The sequence below is a fragment of the Lissotriton helveticus genome, chromosome 6 (assembly GCF_964261635.1).
Source record: "Lissotriton helveticus chromosome 6, aLisHel1.1, whole genome shotgun sequence".
Taxonomy (NCBI): Eukaryota; Metazoa; Chordata; class Amphibia; order Caudata; family Salamandridae; genus Lissotriton; species Lissotriton helveticus.
Genome location: NC_136067.1, coordinates 1,639,927,202 through 1,639,949,199, shown reverse-complemented (window position 1 = coordinate 1,639,949,199; position 21,998 = coordinate 1,639,927,202). Strand labels below are relative to the sequence as shown.

At 44.8% G+C, this 21,998-nt stretch overlaps 1 protein-coding gene across 2 annotated transcripts in view; it reads right to left on the bottom strand.

The window, feature by feature from the left end:
* SPTBN1 (spectrin beta, non-erythrocytic 1) overlaps positions 1–21,998 on the bottom strand; it is a 503,123-nt gene that overhangs the window by 312,938 nt on the left and 168,187 nt on the right. The window lies entirely within an intron of this gene.

Below are 21,998 nucleotides of genomic sequence, written 5' to 3'. Positions count from 1 at the left end.
CTAATTCTGCAATGTGGGGGTAACTCCAAATGTATCTCTTGTAGTAAGGGCCTAAGTCACTTCCACCCCTATCTATGGCTCAACGAGATATGTGCTTGCTGCTCCTTTTGGTGTGACCTACATGGCACATGTGTGAATCCTGGAAAAGCCATGTGAGCTTTCATCCTTCAATGGCCGAGAGACTCAGTACCATGAAATTAGGTAACAGTAAGCTGTATATAGATCTTAGAAATCGCAATAACATGGGTGTTAAAAGCTATTTAAAGTAATAACAATAATTATAAGATACTACTACATAAGTATTACCCAAGGAAACAGGCAAATTAGGCAGTCATCCCACAAATGGTGTAAATTATGAAACATCTGTACTGTGGTTTGAGGACACGTTCTGTAGAACGAAGAAGCAGAACACGCCTCTTTGTCCAATCCAATGTTGTGGCAGCATTTCAGTTCTTACAAACCTCATTCAACATTATGGAGTCCTGGATGCGTATTGGTGAAACGGGCCTCCCTTGGTTTTTCATATTCTTGTGTATCCGTGCCAATCCCATTTGAAGTCATTACACCTGTCTCAAGAGTATATTTCAAGGCAGGTTCCAAATGCCCATTCCAATGGGTTTCTCCTCTACTTCTATATGGATGGACCCTAGAACATAAGCTACAGCTGCTCGTATAAAACCCAATCCCATAGATTGTTCCACTGCCGCTCCTGAATAGAACCTCAGAGCATATGCAATGGCTGACTCCTTATGCCCATTCCTATGGGCTGCCTTCTGTCGCTCCTTGGGTACGCTCTGTTGCTCCTTGGGTTTATGGCTAGTTGAATAATGCCCATTCCTATGGGTTGCCTTCTGTCGCTCCTGGAGTAAGCATAGATTATGGATGACTGCTTAATGCCCATTCCTATGGGTTGCCTTCGGTCGCTCGTGGGGTAAGCATAGATTATGGCTGATTGAATAATGCCCATTCCTATGGGTTACCTTCGGTCGCTCGTGGGGTAAGCATAGATTATGGCTGATTAAATAATGCCCATTCCTATGGGTTGCCTTCTGTCGCTCCTGGGGTAAGCATAGATTATGGACGATTGAAAAATGCTTATTCCTATGGGTTGCCTTCGGTCGCTCGTGGGGTAAGCATAGATTATGGCTGATTGAATAATGCCCATTCCTATGGGTTACCTTCGGTCGCTCGTGGGGTAAGCATAGATTATGGCTGATTAAATAATGCCCATTCCTATGGGTTGCCTTCTGTCGCTCCTGGGGTAAGCATAGATTATGGACGATGGAAAAATGCTTATTCCTATGGGTTGCCTTCTGTCGCTCCTGGAGTAAGCATAGATTATGGATGATTGAATAATGCCCATTCCTATGGGTTGCCTTCTGTCGCTCCTGGGGTAAGCATAGATTATGGACGATTGAAAAATGCTTATTCCTAAGGGTTGCCTTCTGTCGCTCCTGGAGTAAGCATAGATTATGGATGATTGAATAATGCCCATTCCTATGGGTTGCCTTCTGTCGCTCCTGGAGTAAGCATAGATTATGGATGATTGAATAATGCCCATTCCTATGGGTTGCCTTCTGTCGCTCCTGGGGTGAGCATAGATTATGGCTGATTGAATAATGCCCATTCCTATGGGTTGCCTTCTGTCGCTCCTGGAGTAAGCATAGATTATGGATGATTGAATAATGCCCATTCCTATGGGTTGCCTTCGGTCGCTCCTGGGGCAAGCATAGATTATGGATGATTGAATAATGCCCATTCCTATGGGTTGCCTTCTGTCGCTCCTGGAGTAAGCATAGATTATGGATGATTGAATAATGCCCATTCCTATGGGTTGCCTTCTGTCGCTCCTGGAGTAAGCATAGATTATGGATGATTGAATAATGCCCATTCCTATGGGTTGCCTTCTGTCGCTCCTGGAGTAAGCATAGATTATGGATGATTGAATAATGCCCATTCCTATGGGTTGCCTTCTGTCGCTCCTGGGGTAAGCATACATTATGGCTGATTGAATAATTTCAATTCCTATGGGTTGCCTTCGGTCGCTCCTGGGGTGAGCATAGATTATGGATGATTGAATAATGCCCATTCCTATGGGTTGCCTTCTGTCGCTCCTGGAGTAAGCATAGATTATGGATGATTGAATAATGCCCATTCCTATGGGTTGCCTTCTGTCGCTCCTGGGGTGAGCATAGATTATGGATGACTGCTTAATGCCCATTCCTATGGGTTGCCTTCTGTCGCTCCTGGCGTAAGCATAGATTATGGCTGACTGAATAATGTCCATTCCTATGGGTTGCCTTCTGTCGCTTCTGGGGTGAACATAGATTATGGCTGATTGAATAATGCCCATTCCTATGGGTTGCCTTCGGTCGCTCCTGGGGCAAGCATAGATTATGGATGATTGAATAATGCCCATTCCTATGGGTTGCCTTCTGTCGCTCCTGGGGTGAGCATAGATTATGGATGACTGCTTAATGCCCATTCCTATGGGTTGCCTTCTGTCGCTCCTGGCGTAAGCATAGATTATGGCTGACTGAATAATGTCCATTCCTATGGGTTGCCTTCTGTCGCTTCTGGGGTGAGCATAGATTATGGCTGATTGAATAATGCCCATTCCTATGGGTTGCCTTCGGTCGCTCCTGGGGCAAGCATAGATTATGGATGATTGAATAATGCCCATTCCTATGGGTTGCCTTCTGTCGCTCCTGGGGTGAGCATAGATTATGGATGACTGCTTAATGCCCATTCCTATGGGTTGCCTTCTGTCGCTCCTGGCGTAAGCATAGATTATGGCTGACTGAATAATGTCCATTCCTATGGGTTGCCTTCTGTCGCTTCTGGGGTGAGCATAGATTATGGCTGATTGAATAATGCCCATTCCTATGGGTTGCCTTCGGTCGCTCCTGGGGCAAGCATAGATTATGGCTGATTGAATAATGTCCATTCCTATGGGTTGCCTTCGGTCGCTCCTGGGGTAAGCATACATTATGGCTGATTGAATAATACCCATTCCTATTGGTTGCCTTCTGTCGCTCCTGGGGTAAGCATACATTATGGTGATTGAATAATGCCCATTCCTATGGGTTGCCTTCTGTCGCTCCTGGAGTAAGCATAGATTATGGATGACTGCTTAATGCCCATTCCTATGGGTTGCCTTCGGTCGCTCGTGGGGTAAGCATAGATTATGGCTGATTGAATAATGCCCATTCCTATGGGTTGCCTTCCGTCGCTCCTGGGGTAAGCATAGATTATGGCTGATTGAATAATGCCCATTCCTATGGGTTGCCTTCCGTCGCTCCTGGGGTAAGCATAGATTATGGCTGATTGAATAATGCCCATTCCTATGGGTTGCCTTCCGTCGCTCCTGGGGTAAGCATACATTATGGTGATTGAATAATGCCCATTCCTATGGGTTGCCTTCGGTCGCTCCTGGGGTAAGCATAGATTATGGCTGATTGAATAATGCCCATTCCTATGGGTTGCCTTCCGTCGCTCCTGGGGTAAGCATAGATTATGGCTGATTGAATAATGCCCATTCCTATGGGTTGCCTTCCGTCGCTCCTGGGGTAAGCATACATTATGGTGATTGAATAATGCCCATTCCTATGGGTTGCCTTCCGTCGCTCCTGGGGTAAGCATAGATTATGGCTGATTGAATAATGCCCATTCCTATGGGTTGCCTTCCGTCGCTCCTGGGGTAAGCATAGATTATGGCTGATTGAATAATGCCCATTCCTATGGGTTGCCTTCCGTCGCTCCTGGGGTAAGCATACATTATGGTGATTGAATAATGCCCATTCCTATGGGTTGCCTTCTGTCGCTCCTGGGGTAAGCATAGATTATGGTGATTGAATAATGCCCATTCCTATGGGTTGCCTTCTGTCGCTCCTGGGGTAAGCATACATTATGGTGATTGAATAATGCCCATTCCTATGGGTTGACTTTTGTCGCTCCTGGGGTAAGCATAGATTATGGCTGATTGAATAATGCCCATTCCTATGGGTTGCCTTCTGTCGCTCCTGGGGTGAGCATAGATTATGGATGACTGCTTAATGCCCATTCCTATGGGTTGCCTTCTGTCGCTCCTGGCGTAAGCATAGATTATGGCTGACTGAATAATGTCCATTCCTATGGGTTGCCTTCCGTCGCTCCTGGGGTAAGCATACATTATGGTGATTGAATAATGCCCATTCCTATGGGTTGCCTTCCGTCGCTCCTGGGGTAAGCATAGATTATGGCTGATTGAATAATGCCCATTCCTATGGGTTGCCTTCCGTCGCTCCTGGGGTAAGCATACATTATGGTGATTGAATAATGCCCATTCCTATGGGTTGCCTTCCGTCGCTCCTGGGGTAAGCATAGATTATGGCTGATTGAATAATGCCCATTCCTATGGGTTGCCTTCCGTCGCTCCTGGGGTAAGCATAGATTATGGCTGATTGAATAATGCCCATTCCTATGGGTTGCCTTCCGTCGCTCCTGGGGTAAGCATACATTATGGTGATTGAATAATGCCCATTCCTATGGGTTGCCTTCTGTCGCTCCTGGGGTAAGCATAGATTATGGTGATTGAATAATGCCCATTCCTATGGGTTGCCTTCTGTCGCTCCTGGGGTAAGCATACATTATGGTGATTGAATAATGCCCATTCCTATGGGTTGACTTTTGTCGCTCCTGGGGTAAGCATAGATTATGGCTGATTGAATAATGCCCATTCCTATGGGTTGCCTTCTGTCGCTCCTGGGGTAAGCATACATTATGGTGATTGAATAATGCCCATTCCTATGGGTTGCCTTCTGTCGCTCCTGGGGTAAGCATACATTATGGTGATTGAATAATGCCCATTCCTATGGGTTGCCTTCCGTCGCTCCTGGGGTAAGCATTGAGCATGGCTGACTGCTTCATGCCCATTTCTATGGGTTGCCTTCTGTCACTCCTGGGTAGAGCACAGACTATGGCTGATTGGATAATTTCCATTCCTGTGGGTTGTTCCTTGGCTGCTGTTTGAATGGACCTCAGAACATATGCTATGATCGCATAAAACCGGTCCCATACATTGTTCCACTCCAGGGTCGACCCTCTCAGAACGCATGCAATGGCATAGACTGCTTAGTGCCCATTTCTATGGATTGCTCTTCTGCTGCACCTTGCGTAAGCATAGATTCTGGCTGATTGGATAATGCCCCTTTATATGGATTGCTCTTCTGCGCTTTCATACTTAAAGTGGATTAAATTGTATGATACAGCTCACTTTAAAGATGGTAGAGGTCTGCATGCCTTCTTGACTGCATCTATTCTCACACCTTGTAAACAATGCGCATGCGCAGTCTCGCCTTTGCGGCAACATGGCTTTCAACTTCCTGCCACACACACACGCCATGAAACACTTCCACACAGGCCACACTGACCTCACACACGTTAAACTTGTTCTAATACTGGAGTATCAGTCACTTGCTCCTTTTTGCTTCACATTCAAGGAGTACTGCGCTCTACGGTACCGTTCGTTGTGTAATGCAGTCAGATTGTTATTTTCGTTTTAAGTACACCAGTACATAACCATTTATCATGCCTAACACCCGCCCATAGAATCGAAAGAGGAACTTCAAATGTGTCATCCCTCGGGAATCAAAGGGTGAGGCAATATGGTAATGAACACTAAAAAAAGACAACACAGTTGAAGTTTGAAAACGATCAAAGATTCAGAAACAAGCCTAGAAAGGGTCCACGGGTAGAGACAAAAGGGGACGGGGATCTAGCACCGAGTTTATACAGAAGGGTACGTGACCCTATTTTAACAATATATTGAGGAGTAAAAAGGTCTTCAAACTGCCCGCCCGATCTAAAAACAGTTAATAAAAACAGTGAAATCGTACATGTTGAGAAAGTCGATGTCATTTAGCTACGCTCGAGTGGCCGGATTTGGAGAGGAAAGCACGGCACACCACCCCTTCTCGAGGAGGCTGCTGGGTTTGAAAATATGAGCTCTGTGGCCAGTAGGTCAAGGGGTCATATTCAAACGGCAAGTAAAAGCCCTAGAGACTTGCACCCCCATCGCAGGTCACTGAAGAGGTGATGCAAAAACCTCTTCCCCTTCATAGCCATGAGCGACAGATCGGCATGGAAACGCCATATAACAGAACACTGATGCGGGGAGAGTGGGGGCGGGGCTCCTTAGGTACAGACATGTTCTTTTCAACTGCCTTCATTTCAGAGCAGAGAAAGGAGTAAGAAAAGTTCCCAACACAAATCACACTGTGAGGGTAGATTTACACTGCCTCTCGGCTCTAAAACCAGCTAGTTGCTGCAGAGCCAACAAGCACTGTCAAAGCCAATAGGCCTCGATTTAACGTGCATTGGCACATTACAGCGAGGCACATAAGACGAAGCCACCAGGATCGGATGGAGGGGAGTATCGTTCTCAAGTAGGCCTAATGCAGTGGAGGCGGGAGAATACACCGAAACAGCCAATAGCATTATCTGAGAGATGAATACTCCACTGGGCTGAGCAGAGAGGTGATTGACAAAGTCCGAAGCGAATGGCTGAAGGAGGCTGATCGAAGAAAGCCAATGGTTAAACTTAATGATTCAAAGCCCACTCTATGTATATGAGAATGACCACCTCACCTCCAAGTCATCTGAAGGACTTTCTACCTTCATATTACTGATTTAAGGTGTGTTAGGCTAATTAGTACAATGAAAGCACAAGCAGACTACTACAACCAGAAAGCATAAGGATATCACACAGAAAACCAGGACTGGAAATAGGGTGCCTCCACAGCCTTTCAAGAATGATGAAGTTGGTTATTGAGTACCGCCCTCTCTGGAACAATTTTATGCTAAACTTGTGGAAAAGGTTCCAGTTTAGTGGATACACTGAGGAAAGGGATTCACTGGGTTGTCCATATATTTACGTATAGGGTTGCTTTCAACTATACTCCTGTTTTTATGTTATTACCTGCTTACTCTTATGGGTGGATTGTGTTTTACTTTGTCTTCTCTTGAGCCACAGGCAGGTGTATCCCTGCTTTCTTTCAGTTATCATGTAACTATATACTTTATATCTGGTCTTTTTTTTAAGAAGATTTGAATGAAACGGCCTTTCTGCCCCCAACAAATCCCCCTCGGCTGCAGTTTGTTGCTTGAACCCAGAAGAACAGAGAGAGGCTTCATTCTCTTACTGATATGAGAGCAGAGGCTAGGCTCCCAAGGGGCAAGGCTGCATTTTTTGGTAGAAATAAAAACGTGAACACGATATTTGTGGGGGAAAAAACTAAGGAAAGCCTCGGGTCGCCTGAACACGTACCACCTTCGCCTTTGAGACAAGGAATTATTTTCACTAATATTACTACTATTATCATGAATGTATTCCCCTGATCATTGTCTTCTGCAGCAAGGGAAGCTCTTGGTGTGATGCAACAAGTTCCATAAAGTATTTACTCTTACTGCACCATTGTAGGCTAAAAAATAAGAAAAAGATTCAGAACGGACAACCAGTGTCACGAAGTCTAGAGACTGCCAGAGTCATCTCAGTTTACACCTTGGAAGCGTTAAAAACATATAGGGGTCTAAGATAGTTGAGACACTTGGTAAAGTTCCAGCACAACCTTTCTGAGGTGAGCATTCAATGATGTCCAAATACGCCTGGCTCCAGGAAGAAACAAGCAAACTGTGTCTGCCCAAAAGAAATCAGACTTACAGATAGTTACAACAAATACTTCACTGAAAAAGAGATCAAACAAATTAACTCGCGGAGCAGATGAGGAATTCTACTCCACGTACAATCATACACCAGCAAGACTCTGGAATAGGGTGTGAAAGTACTTCTCCAAACTGATCAAAGACCAAGAAACTCTAAATTACGCCAAATGTTTTTGAAAAACGTAAATCATAGAATTTACACAATATGAAATGAGATAAAAGCATCTTTAAAATGATTTATTATATAACTCAAGTAATAGAAATGTATCCCAAGGTCCTGCTTGTGGAGAAGCTTCCAGAAAGCTCAGCCTACCCTTAATAAGGTACTGTGTTGGTATTTTTTTTAGCACTTTCCAAACCCCTCACCCCAAGCAACACCACAGCCTTTGCAGTTCCTACACTGCTTAAAGCAAACAAAATCTACAAGCTGTGCCAGCTGATGTCACCAAGCAACATCAACGGAGTCAGAGCAACTGTCAAACCGCACATGAAGTCAATGTGGCTAGGTCAACAGATGTCCTGAAAAAGACCTTGATGACAGACCACAAACACCTGCACTTCAGAAAACTCTTGTTCTTCAGACTAACGTTTGACTAAGGTTTAGACTTCTTCCTCTAACTTGACATATACAGTACTCCGCGGTTGTCGTAAGGTGGTGTGCAGCCTTTGATTAAACCTACAAGTCAATAAAACTACAATCAGCAATTTGGCAAAGCGGTACACCCTTGTACGCAGCACAATAAATGGAGGACATATGCATGAACCCTAGGGGATTTCTCCCCTTGCAAACATGGTGGTGTGACATGACTCGATTAAGTGAAGCATGGAGTGGTCTTCCATACCATCCAGGAACAACAGGCCAGAAAGGGGTCATTCATCCAGTCATAGGGATTAACTGCGGGTCACTTTCTATGTTTATAATGAAACGTATGCTACAACATACACAATGTGTGCACAGGATCGAACTGGTCCACAGGGCAATTAGGCAGTGCCCAATGGGCTGGTCTCATTGATCTGTTTGTCGGCCGGATTTTTAGCAGTGTGTGAGACGATGTTCTGGCCAGGTGGGCCGGTTTTTACAGTTGAGTTCCCAGACATTGCCACAAAACATTACCTGCAGCAATCACAAATCCATGCGGTCTCACTCTCACATACCTTGCAAAATACCCATACATCGTGTCTTTGCAAGTTCCAAACTGGTCTGATTTGCAAATAAGGACACATTTTTTTGTTGCTATTTAGCTTGTTAATGGGTGACACTTATTTTGGTACCCGGACCTATTTGTTGTTCCAGGTCGCCCTGTGTGTGCAGTGAACTTTGCTCGCTCTGCTTGCTGTTCTTTGTAACTGCAAAGTCTATTCACTGTGGGAAAGGGGCGCTCCCTCCCTTCACTGCAACTTCCCACGGTTACGTGGATCTTTTCCTGTCCACATTAAGAACATTTGGCCAACTATTGCACATTCGGTACTGGGCAGTCCACGGGGGCACATACAGGTGGAAGAGAGCTGAACGATGAAGACGAAGTGCCACCAGATTGCAAAGTGTCCAGAGGTCAAGATAGGGCCTCGCAATTCAATCGATTAAAACGGCCATTCTGTAGCGCATCCTTTTTATCTGCATATGCTGCCCCTCGGATAACAAGAGAGCAAACAGAGCGGTCCCTTTCGACAAGGTTTGCCTTTCATTCGAGTAGCAGATGAACTATGGCATTGGGACAGCTTCTATAAACACATTCCGATTCCACCAAGTGCCAAAGGGCGAGTCGCAGTTATTACCATGTAAATCGTTTTCAACAGATTCATTTTTCTTCCCGCCAAAAGAAGATGCAGCTCCTATTAATTAATGGTGATGAAGAACAGAATTCAATTTCTATACGAGAACACCCTTTCCATGGCAACCGAGCGCATTCAATCAAAGGTCAGAGCAGACTATGGATCCAGCAGCTCATGCTCGCCTCCCTTGTCTGTATCACTTCCTGTGACATGCTGGGGTAGATGCAGACCTCGGTTCTATCCACCTTTAGCATTGTATCTGTCTCTAGATTTGGGTGCTCATAAAAGATAAGTGACTCAAAGCACTGCTCACAAGCAACCATCCCAGTGAAACCAACCTCTAATCAACACATTCCGGCTTAACACAGTGGCAGTGTGCAGTGACCAGCAGCCTGCCTGCAACTCCAAAGACCAAATGTGTCAGGCACAGAGCCTTAAAAAAAATCACTCGAATACAGCCTGCTAATTTTGGGAGGCCCAGTTCCTTGTTTCCCCGTTCCAAAATTCACGCCCATGCATCTTGATCATTTCAAGAGGCCCTAGAACCACTAAAGTATGTCCCACAAGAAAGGTACAGACAGCTTAAGCCAAGTTCCAGTTTTAATACGAATGAATCTGCTTTACAAATATATGGACCTCTTGAATATAACACAAGTAATAACAGGTCTCGCCATTTTATTTTGTGTAAAACTGAATTTCGGCTTTTCACTGGATGAACCCCAAAGCTTTAAATATGCTAAAGCCCTATCACTGCCGATGGAAATTATCACAAAAGGGGGGTATTCTAAATGACCCCCAAGAAAGGGATCTCCGATTAAGTTTCTAAGTTATAACCACTATCAAGTGCCAACCAGTTATGGTCGTACATGATAGTGCTTTGAGACACTTTCTCCAAGTAATAAAAGTGTTTATACCACCTGCGCAGAACCCTATTTAAATGCTTAAGACCAGTGCTTAAAATGGGCCGGTAAGGCACGGAGTACTGGCACTTTATTATTTTGCGAGGGAGAGTACCAGCACTTCTCAAAAGAGACGTAATACTTTTAATTGTTGAGTACCAACACTTCTCATAAACAAGCAGGTAATCTGGTACAGACTACCTTGCACTTATAGTTTTCCATTTCAAGCACTGCTTGAGGACTGCAGGTAAAGTTAAACACTCGTTAGGTACTCCAAGCCAGACCATTTCTACAAAAAAAACTTGGTTAGGGCCGCCCTCAGAACATTCACTCCGTGCCTGGAGGAGTTACCACAAGGATGCAAAGAAGTAAAACAAAGATGTAAAAGTACCAGAAAAGCAGAGAAGGAAGGAAGCACAGCCGGTTGGTCAAAGAGGCCCAACTTCCCGTCTATAGAAGGTGTCCAGTAAACTTTCTCATGTGTGGTTTAAAAACCATGTTTGAGAAATCATTAAACTCTAAACATATACTGTTTAAACTGCAAAGGAAATCGCAGCCTTCCCTGCAGCATTTTGCACGCAGTGGAAAGTTCTAACACACATGAGCCTTTTTCACGAACATAAAAGTGGGCATTACCAAGAGGCCGGCTTACATATGGACCTCAAATACTCTAGGCTTCGGTACATTTCTCCTCAAAGCTGCCAACTTCCAGGACGCATTATTCTAGAGTTAAAATAGCATTCTGGAAAGGACATAACTCTGGCTAAAATTAAAAGCAAATGTAAATATACCCTTTCACAACTGCAACCAGACAGATAAGCATCACCTTAAATATTTGTCTACGCCGGTCCCCATTTTAATCTTTTTTTTTTTTAATGCAAGTGCAAAAGCCTTTTTTCCAACATAAGAGGGCAAATCTTCACGAACTGAGCACCAACAACGCCACCTTCCCAGCACGATGTACAACACCAGTTCTGGTGTCCTGCTGAATGGTAGGGTGCAGCCACACTCAGGCACTTGATTTTTAAGGGTCGACTTCTGTTTCCAATGTCTCCCTTTTCCGAATGCTGACCCCTTCCTTAAAGACAGCGCTGATGACGGAATTGCCAGCACAGCAATCCTTGTGCTCTGTGCTGCACCCATGAAGGGAGAGCCAAGGATGAGAAGGAAATTATAAGTTATGCTGTGGAAACAACAGATGCAACCACTAGGTAGTCATTGTGAACTTCACCTGGCCCTGGTGAGAGCACTCCGATGGAATTTACCAGGGCAATGCAGAATTCTATGCAAGGCTGTTAAACTGCAGCTTAGCTCACATCAATGCTCCATCAGAATCCTTAATGCCTTCAGGGCCCATCCCTTATGTAAATCACAACATGTCGCAGACATGAGGCATCCAAGGAGAGTGGTTCAATGTGCATCTATTTGTGCACTCAATGACACTCGATGGTGTACTTCAAGTTAACAGGCGGCAGAGGCAGTTTCAAACACCATAATATCTGCAAAGCTTTAGGTATGCCGACGAAAGTCTGTAAAATGGGCTGAAGCTGCAAGCCCTGTGGCTGCTTCCAAACAAAGCAGTCAATGCAGTTTATTTTCTGGGAGGCAGCAATCTTTGGCTGAATGCGTAACAGATCATTGCTCAAGCATGGTCTACACCCACAAAATTATTAGTCAGAAGTACTACTCAGGCTGGGTACAGAGTGTTCTGGAACCTACTGAAGGTATATGGTCAACGGAGGCAGTCATGCCTCTTAGTCCGGTGGCCAATGATGTATAGGGACAGCTATGATCACACAGTTTTGCTCTGATTTGCACAAGCTTCCATCGTTTTCTATAGTAACCACAGAAGTAGAACTATGGTGCATCTTCATTCTAGACTTGGGTGAACCTCAGATGAACTCCCCATCACCTGAATCTTTATAAGATTCAGAGTTTGCTTGAGTGCACACCAGGAATGGCCAGTGAGCATTTGTAAGCCCCGCAGAGATGGAGAAAAGTCTTGCAAGGCAATGCAATCCCTTTGTCATTATTAAAACTCATTGGTTGAGCGCAGGGTCTCATAGGGCATTGCTACAAATACTTGCAGGTCAAGCTTTCCCCAGGACTAGTCAGGACTTTAAACTGCGCAGGCAAGGTAACAAACTGTGCAATGCATACCTACTCTGTAAATCCATGAGCCAAGGGAATTATGTTGTTGTACCCTGTGGTAACTCTGAGTCAGTTTGACGTAACCACAAGTTGAAAATGAAATCACCAAAGCAGTCTATCTCTGAAACATCCATGCTGCTACGCAAACACAGACTACTGGGATATGTCGGAGCATTTACTCATATTCCAATAGGTGGCTGAGCCTAAATACATGACCGTAGGATTCCACTGTGATGCATGGACTCTCAAGACATGTTAATCAAGCCTTGGACTCTTAAGCCACTAACATGCTGACGATACCTAGATATGGAATTTTTCCCTGTGGGGGTGGGAGAGACTACCTCTGCCTGGTCACAGATGGTACCAGAAGTCACTTCCCCGGTGGGGAACTATGGCCCAATATGAAGTCTGAGTGTGACTAACATGGCACAAGGTGAAGAATCTCTCACATAACTCAGACTCATACAAGGATGTGTGACCAAGCTATGAAAACATTGGCACTGTATTAGCTTGAAGATGAAACATTAAAGTAAAGACTGCACTGTTTGTGTCTTACTTCCTCACAATGTTCAACATTTTCAAAGGGCACTTTCTATCTGCTAGACCCCTCAAATTATTAATCTAGATCATCAGTTAAATCAAATTTGTTGACCCTCCTCGGTGCAGAACATGGAAGCTACGATTTCTCAGTGATTTGGGCAATTCACTGATCATGGTCAGGTCTGTTCCAGGAGCAGACTGCTTCCTTCGCATGAGTGCAGATTCACTTCCATTTTCCTGAATTGCCCCTATTGAAAAGATTTTTTTAACTATGCTTTTCACATGCCGTGCTCCCTTTAAAGCGGATGATATGTCCTTACCTTGTAATCAATGACTAATTTACATGACGATGCGAAGACACTTGCACCCCGACAAAGCCTAAGTGACCATAGCCAGGTTTAATGAGACCTCTAATAAGTAATTGAGAGCACTAAAAAGTGTCTTACCCGGTACCAGTACCGTTAAATACAACGTGTTGCCTCTAGTTCTGACTCAAAGACCAGTGATGCCCCTCAACAGATAATCGCCTTTTACGTTTATCGATGTCACTCTGACAGTACGGTTTTTATCCATGTTTCCAGGTCATTCTATTCCAACCCGGATTTTATGGCTATTCTCTCAAAACTCAACCAATGTCATCCACCGATAAATGCAAGTAATGCCTCGCTGTGAGAAAAAATGTGGCTCAGATTAGAGAAAAGCGGATACAATACACAAGAACATGAACTGGAGAAATCCCAAGAACAGGACTTAAAGCAGACATGCGATATGCAGCTAATAGCACAAAGACCGAAAATAGGTTTTGAACACGCTCCTTGTTTCCAACTACACTTGTAATCCCCTTGGTCTTTTCTTGCGGCAAGGTGATCTTAGCACTAGTGTTCAGAGGGACAAGGTGTGGCATTGGAGACCTGAAATCTATTTTAGCTTCCCTATTTGACCAAAAGCATGACCAAATGCATAAACTTTACCTCCTTCTGTCCAAGTTTGTCGTAAAAAAGGATGGACACTCAGAAGCAAGCTAAATATCAGTTGTACGTATTACACAAAAATGTAAGATTTACACCTCCCCTTTCACAGGATCATGCAGACCAGTTTACAGCACCTTTGTAAAACCATGATTACTGATTGGGTGTAGCTGGTACTGTTATTAACCAGTTCAACGCGCAGACTAACCATCTTCATCACAACACAATGTAGGCTTAATCAATGGTGTGTATTAAAATTACACATTGATGAGATAATTCAAAAACTATAATTTGCAAATCAGTTATGCTTCAATTTGGTTATGCAAAAAACACAGTTGATGGACAGAATGTAGAACAATGTCATACATTCACCCCAGTACAAGGATCTGGGCCTAAATCCATAGTTTTTTTGCACTCCACACCACCATGGGTTAGACACTGGCTATATGCAAATCAGCTCTGACCCTGTGCCTCATGGGAACAGTCCAGTCCGAACTACCAAGCCATATCTTTCCCAGACCGGAATCAAGCATCCAAGGACCGGTTTCTGGCTATCAGCCTTCATTCAGCCTGGATAGCTTGACTCCAGTGGTGTGGAGAGCCTGGGACTCACGTCTGAGCATACCCAGCCCACTCGGGGTGAAAATTGCAAAAAACACAGTTGATGGACAGAATGTAGAACAATGTCATACATTCACCACAGTACAAGGATCTGGGCCTAAATCCATCGTTTTTTTGCACTCCACACCACCCTGGGTTAGACACTGCTGATTTGCATATAGCCAGTGTCTAACCCAGGGTGGTGTGGAGTGCAAAAAAACGATGGATTTAGGCCCAGATCCTTGTACTGGGGTGAATGTATGACATTGTTCTACATTCTGTCCATCAACTGTGTTTTTTTCAATTTGGTTATGAACACACTATCCTCTCACCAGCCTCCAGAGAGGAGCCTTTTTGTTTGAAATGAAATCTGTAATGCGAAAGTCAGTCACACATTTGGTTTGCATCATTATCTTTTATGCTATGCCTAATCCACTTTGCATTTTCCTGCCTGCAGTGTAGAAACCCTTTGCGCAATCAAGTAACGTTGAAATGCTCTTGGGTGGAAACATCTACAATGGAAACCAGTAAAGACTATCATCTGCGTGGCCCTCTTATGATGGGTGACGGCCATCAAATGATCCAATTTTGCAGTTGTATAGCTTCAGGAAACGAAAAAGAACTTAATAAGCCGGACCTTTCACAGGACCATGAAAATCTAGACGAGCGCCACTTGGCCATTGTGGCTATATTTGATCTTAAAAAAGTGCAGTCTCTTCGAAAAACTGAAAGACTCTTTAGTTCAACTTTGCTGTCTCCAAGAGAAACAGAGGGGCATTCAGCAGCTCCATGAAGACTGGTTAATATTAGTTTGGCTACAGTAGACATTCCTCACAATGGATGCACTCATCACAGGCAAGCACGGCTCCGGCGACTTCTGCACAAGAGCCTTTGTTTCAGAAAGTACTCTCCCACCAGCATGACCTCAAGTCGGAATCAATGTCACACGTCAGAGCAAATACTATCCAGTTCTCACTGTCCAAGTATTAAACACAAAATAATAAATAAGATATGACTGAAGAACTGGAGGAGGTGCTCATGGAAGTCCAGTCGTGTGGAATGATCTGAAAATATGGTTATGCAATTGCTGCATTTTAGCATCTATGCTGCATCGAGAAGAAAAGGGTAAAACTAAAGTTCACTGGATTGTAGTGGGCACTGCACAACACAATCTTGTCGAAAGGATTTGTGGCTAAGAATTATTTCTGGAAACACAACATATTTCCTTGTTTACAGGCATACCTCTCAGCTATATTTCTTTCCCAAGTACCTGCATTTGTACAAGGATGCAGTGATACGTACAAGGGAACTGCAGCAGCGTTTCATCTCAAAGTTGCATGCTATCAGAGTTGCTGTAGGAGTATCTGCAGCATTTGTAAGCAATGTGTGTTCCAGCAGGGGAATATATGTTCCTTTCCCGCATTCATTTTCCCCGCAGGGAATCACAACGCGGTCGTCACAATGACCGCGTTGTGATTCCGCATACCTTTACTCCGCAAGTCTGAACAACGACTTGCGGAGGGTGGGTGCTGGAAGTTGGAATAGTATAATTTACTATTCCAACTCCAGTCAGTGCGGACACTAGGGAAGGTGTTAGATTTTAAATCCAACACCTCCCCCCACCCCCCTCCGCAAGTCGATGTTCCGACTTGCGGACTAATGGTATGTGGAATCACAACGCGGTTGTTGTAACGACCGCGTTGTGATTCCCTGCGGGGAAAATGATTTGTGGTAAACGCTGTTTACCCTAGCAGGGTGATGGAACAGATCCTTGTGTGCTGTTAGACATGGAGGGCTACAGGAGGACAGAGTATAGTGCACACCACAACCAACTACCTCTTGATACTGTCCACTGGTACCAAAGCCTTTGATATCAGGCTGCAGGCAGGAGTTCACCAGTTTGGGGCAAAAGTCTATAAGGTTATCGTCTGCTGATCTGAGTAGGAAGTTAGATGGAATTGTTTTCGAGATACAGTTGTAAACTCAACAGAAGTCCTTAAAGATTATGTGGCTGGTACAGGTAACCAATGCACTGTAGGCCAGACTGAGATATCAGAATCTTCTCTCCTCAGGCAAGCTATAGCTACTTTAGTCATGGAAGGAGATAACTGTGGTTCCCATAACTAGTCTGCAATGATAGATATGAATAATGTGTAGCATGTTGTTGGTCCCGGTCAGCGAAAAAAACAAGGTCACCCTGGAGGATTGGCATCAAAGCACCGCAGGCGATGGAAGACACGAACACTGGGCCTGGCGGCTAGGTGCATTAATGCATTCCCTGCTTGGATCTCACCCTATGGTAAAAGGTTTGTTCACTCAGCCCCCTCATGCTTCTGAGGTTGTCAAAATAAGTACCACTGAGTCGAGTATAAACATGCATCCGTTATCTGTGCACAACTGAAAGATACTCTATTGGACAAACGTGTGCTCGACGAGTTGAGGGAGGAACCAAAGAGATGGAATCGAAGCCCACCTTGCCTGACCCGTCACAGTGAAAAAGGAAGTTAGTGGAGGGAGATGGGCAAAGCTCTGGTGAATTACATACCATGTTCTAACTTGCAAAAGATTCAAAAATTGCAGGTAAAAAAAATGTTTACTTTCTACATCTCTTCACAGAAAATGATGTACATAGATGCAAAGCAGTTCTCAACTTTAATGTCCACAAATCAGATAAGTAATTGTTCCATGCAGGACTTGTTTGGAGAAAGTTCCATCAGTGGTGAAAAGACACTTCACTGCTACTTATTTCTAACCGTTTAGAGTTCTAGCATGTTGAAGGCCATGTAATGATACATCCCACAAAGCAAGCCAGAAGACCAGTAACCTAGCCTAGCTTTCCATTATTTCTAACTTTCAGACAACAGAGAGCACTTCTGGCTTAGGCATCCACTGACAATTTGAAATAATGGAGCAACCGGTGCCATCAGGAACTTGAGTGGGCTCAACGGATGGAAACTTTGCCTTGCTAGAAGGCTAGTACCGTAATGACAAAGGAATCAAGAGCAGAAGAAACACAGCAAGTTAATTTTCATACCCCATAGGACAAGCTCTGCCACCCAAACACCACTGGCTGTACAGAGGTAAAACAGAGTAAGTATGGAGGCAGGGGAAGAAGACTGCTGCTGTGTCACTTCCTTTCACCTAACGCTTTCCAAAGCTGTAGTGGTCTTGAACGTTGACAGCAAGTATTAGATGCCACTTGAACCCCTGTGAACCGATGGCTAAAACAGGTTCTGCTCCAATAGGACATTTAACTAGGTACCCTCTGAGGTAAATGTTTAATCATGACGGTCACAACCTTAACTAATGGAGAAAAAGAAGTGGTTTATAGCACCCAATCGCTTATTGTCACTGTCTTAGCCCCTTGCATGCTTGTGACAGAACCATTCAGTCACGAGCCACGGTGGTGCTGTGCTGGTGACGGAATGGTTCCGTCACGGCCCAGCCGCAGCGCCTGTGCGGCGCTGGTTACGCGCCTGAGCTGAGCGTTCTATTAGGCGGGCGGGGCCGTGACGGAACCATTCCGTCACAAGCACAGCGCCACCGCGGCTCGTGACGTAGTGGTTCCGTCACGAGCATGGCAGCGCCGCGGGGTCCCCCTCCCCCCTAGTGCCGCGGAGGAATTACCGCCGCAGCCAAGGGGTTAAGGAAGGCTTTTCATTGTAGGTAGCTCCTTGCTCACATGCGCTCTCCATAAAACAGGGGATAAAGAGAACAAAAAGATCCCTGCTCTTGTTGAGAGTTCAAGTGAAATGGCTATCATGGGGTAGGTGATGAACTAACAACACTGTTATATGAGGCGTCCCATTGCCAATGAAGTCATGAACGTTTACCCTACATTCTCGCTCTTTCATCGCTTATGTCTCTCCCTAAAAGCCTCATTTGAGGCCCAAAGCGAGGTTTCTTGGCAGGGCACAGATTGATATCCCTCACCATTTGCCACAAAGACCCGCTAGCCCATTGTCAATGTTTTCTAAAGCAGAAATCGCGCTGGGTTTAATAACACCATCCAGATGTTCCAAAAGTGAGAGTCCCGAGTACAAAGGTGCAGTATCCTTTTCCTGCTGTTCCTTCATCCAAGACACTGCAACAGTTTTTAATTAGCAGTTCCTGTGAGAGTTTCAATAGCAAGAGTTGCAAAGCTTTTTATTATTATTACTTAATATGCCGAGCATATGGTAGTAATAAGCGTCCTAGACGCCGAGAATGAGAAATTGACACTGTGGGTCAAGAAAAAACATGCAACATCTTGAGCATTCGAAGAATTTGACTTTCTACCCAAAAGTAAACGTCCCAGTTCTTGTGCTTTCAGTAGTTTGGTTCATTCCAAATACTTTGCACAAAAAAACACAAAACCAAAAATGAGAAATACATTTCGCAATGTATGCTGGAGTGTGCAAGAATCTAGCCTCTGATCATACCTTCTTGTTGCACAGTCAGAATTGTTCCTCCTACCATGCCTCACAAAATAATTATACTGATGGCTTTTAACAACAACAAAAAAACAACTGCACACAAACAACTAAGGAAAAGCAGCCATTGTCAGGAGTCACTCAAGCACAATAAAGGTGTACTTTAGAGAAATAAATGAGAGTCTGACATTGGGCTAGGTTTCAGTGTGACCTTCCTTGTGTTTTTCTTTTTCTGTCTAATCATGTCCACCGCTTCAAGAGATGTGGTGGAATCAAATCAGCACTGAGATCAAAAAGGCCTCCCACTTGCGCACATTAGTCACAGCTGTAGAGCAGCGAGTTGGATCGATACCCAACAGGGTGTGGCCCATATCTAGCAATGATGTATACTTGCCTTTGACCCTTAAGAGCAACCCGCTGCCATTTTGCTAGGCTCGGCCAATACAAATCATGCATACAATTTGCTGTGTTTGCCTTGGACAACTAAGCATCTGTCATCACAATTGGAAAAGGTGCTGCCCTCAACAAATCCTGGATAAGATCTTGGTGGGTGAGATGAGTTCTGTAGCCTACTGAAGTCTGGCATCCTTAGGGTAAAGCAGGGAATCTGGAACTCTCTGCGACTGCCGATTCTCGCCTGCCGGCAAATAAAAGGCATCATTCAGAAGAGCCTCTAATGGAGTAGTAGAACATGGCTGGTAGACGGGTACCAATTGTACACATTGGGTCTCAAGACCGAACTTGAAGCGTGACAAGGCACCACCCTCCATCTGATGCTTGACCCCAGGACTGACGATGTGTGACTGACTATGTGTGTGGACATCGAGAGAAATCTGTGCGCTGACAACAGCGTGTGTTAACCTCCGCAAAAGCCGGCGCAAGCCCTTGCAGCCTTTTAAAGCACATTTATTGCATGAAAGCATGGAGCACTGTTGAGGTATCAGACCAGACTGAACAATGGATCACTCTCTAAAACTACTCTTCACTGGAACCTGGTTCTCAATTGAATTTTTTACCTAGTCTGTTTAAGTATGTTCTGCTCATAGTATTGGATTTAAATCATCTTAAAATTGTCCTGAACAAAAACTATTACAAATACATCTTTAAAGCTTAAGGGCTGCAAGTGTATGGTGTTTGTGGTGGGGGTCAATTGAGATAATAAACCAATGGGGGGGAGGGGGGATTATAGCTTAAAATATGCCCAGGCGTGGGCACGTTGGAGAAGACCTCGTGACTTAATAAGAGCAACTACCCCCAGAACTATGGAGTGTGCTAAAAAGTGAAACACAATCGCCTCTGTGGACACTCCCAAGCACAACCAGAAGGGAGTGCAGAAAAGGCTACAAAATGTAATGACCACTTGTGTCAAACGAGCAGTGAAAGTTCACGACAGGACACTGAGCTTCAGACCACAGAAACCACAAGATGTCGACACCAAATTAGTCCATCTTGACTTGAGGGCCTGCCACCCCGCCCCCTCGCCTCCCCCAACACTCAAAAAAACACCTTGACCGCGTTTCCCTGGGAAGCCTCTGGTAAGGCGGTTAAAGAAATGCATTAGTGAGGTAACAAGTCCTATATGTTAATATGCAGATTACCATAGCCGCAGGGGGCGAAGGACTAAAGAGAAAACATTTCCTGTCGCCTCGCCCCACCCCGTGCAGCATCTCTGTCAGCGCTCCTTCCCAAACAGCCCGACTCCCCTGCAGGGAGCATCGGGGCCTTTTGTTATGAACGGGTGACTGCGCGGCTGCTCCCCGCAACGCCCCTCTGCTTTCCATTATCCACCCCCCTGCCCAAGTCAACTGCTGAGAGCCGATCTGAGCCCCCACCCTGTGATGTATTTCTACAAACAGGCACATGTATGTAGCTTCCAGGAAATATATATATAAAATAAATCCACATGTCTGCTTAACACAAGCGCTGCAGAGGAACTAACTCCGCGAATGCGTTCTGCCTGGCTGGAGCCTAGCTTTCATCCGATGTAAACAGCCCTACACAGAATTCCCGGGGAAGTAACATTTTTCCAAACAAAACCGGCCTTGTTCAGGTCCGTCTGAGCGCTGCCAAAGGCGAAGGGGTGCAAGGGGGGAGGCAATGTGGACGACTCATCGACTATTCATTTAAAGTTCCATGGCGATTAAATCTGTTGTCAATCAATGTACGTCAAAAGGGACAACAGATGTAAAAAAAACTAGATGTTGTTCGCTCGTTATGACCCTTTGAAGATATTCACTTCACGCAATTAACGTAGGACCATTTCCACACAGACAAACAATGTGGTGTTACACCGTTCAATATACACGGCATGTACTGAAAGGTCCTGCCTGCTTTTATTGGACGGGATAAGTAGGAAGTGAGTAAAAAATAAACAGACACGGAACACACTCGCCAATGTTCTTTGCTCTGCTCTCGGGGTGGAATCACATTTGTGGTGATGGTGCATGCAACAAAAATGATAAACACGCAGAGAGACTAGAAATTACAATAACCGCGAAATACAAACATCGTTGCACAAGGCCCTTCCCGCTCGGTTGCGCAAATGCACTGTCATGTGAAGATGGGGTATACACAGCTGCATGGAAATTGCCAGAGAAGATGCACGTTGTAGATGGCCTGGTAAACCATACTTTTCTGGATCTTGAAATGTGTTTAAATGTCTATAAAATGCATCCACTTGGCTTTGCCAGCATAGACAACAAACATTGTATTTGTTTTTTTGTGGACAGTTTGCTCTAAAATTCCACAAAACACCCCACCGTCACACTTCACAGACAAATCTGATGATGGGGCACGCCCTGTGGCGCTAATATAGCCCATCACAAAAACTTCGCGACTGTAAAATCAAAGACAACCAAACACTGGATGGTGAATAAAAGAGGACAACCCCCTGAACCGCACCCATCTGACAGACCAAGGCCATTGTTGTGCACGCCTTAGGCTACGGTGGTTCA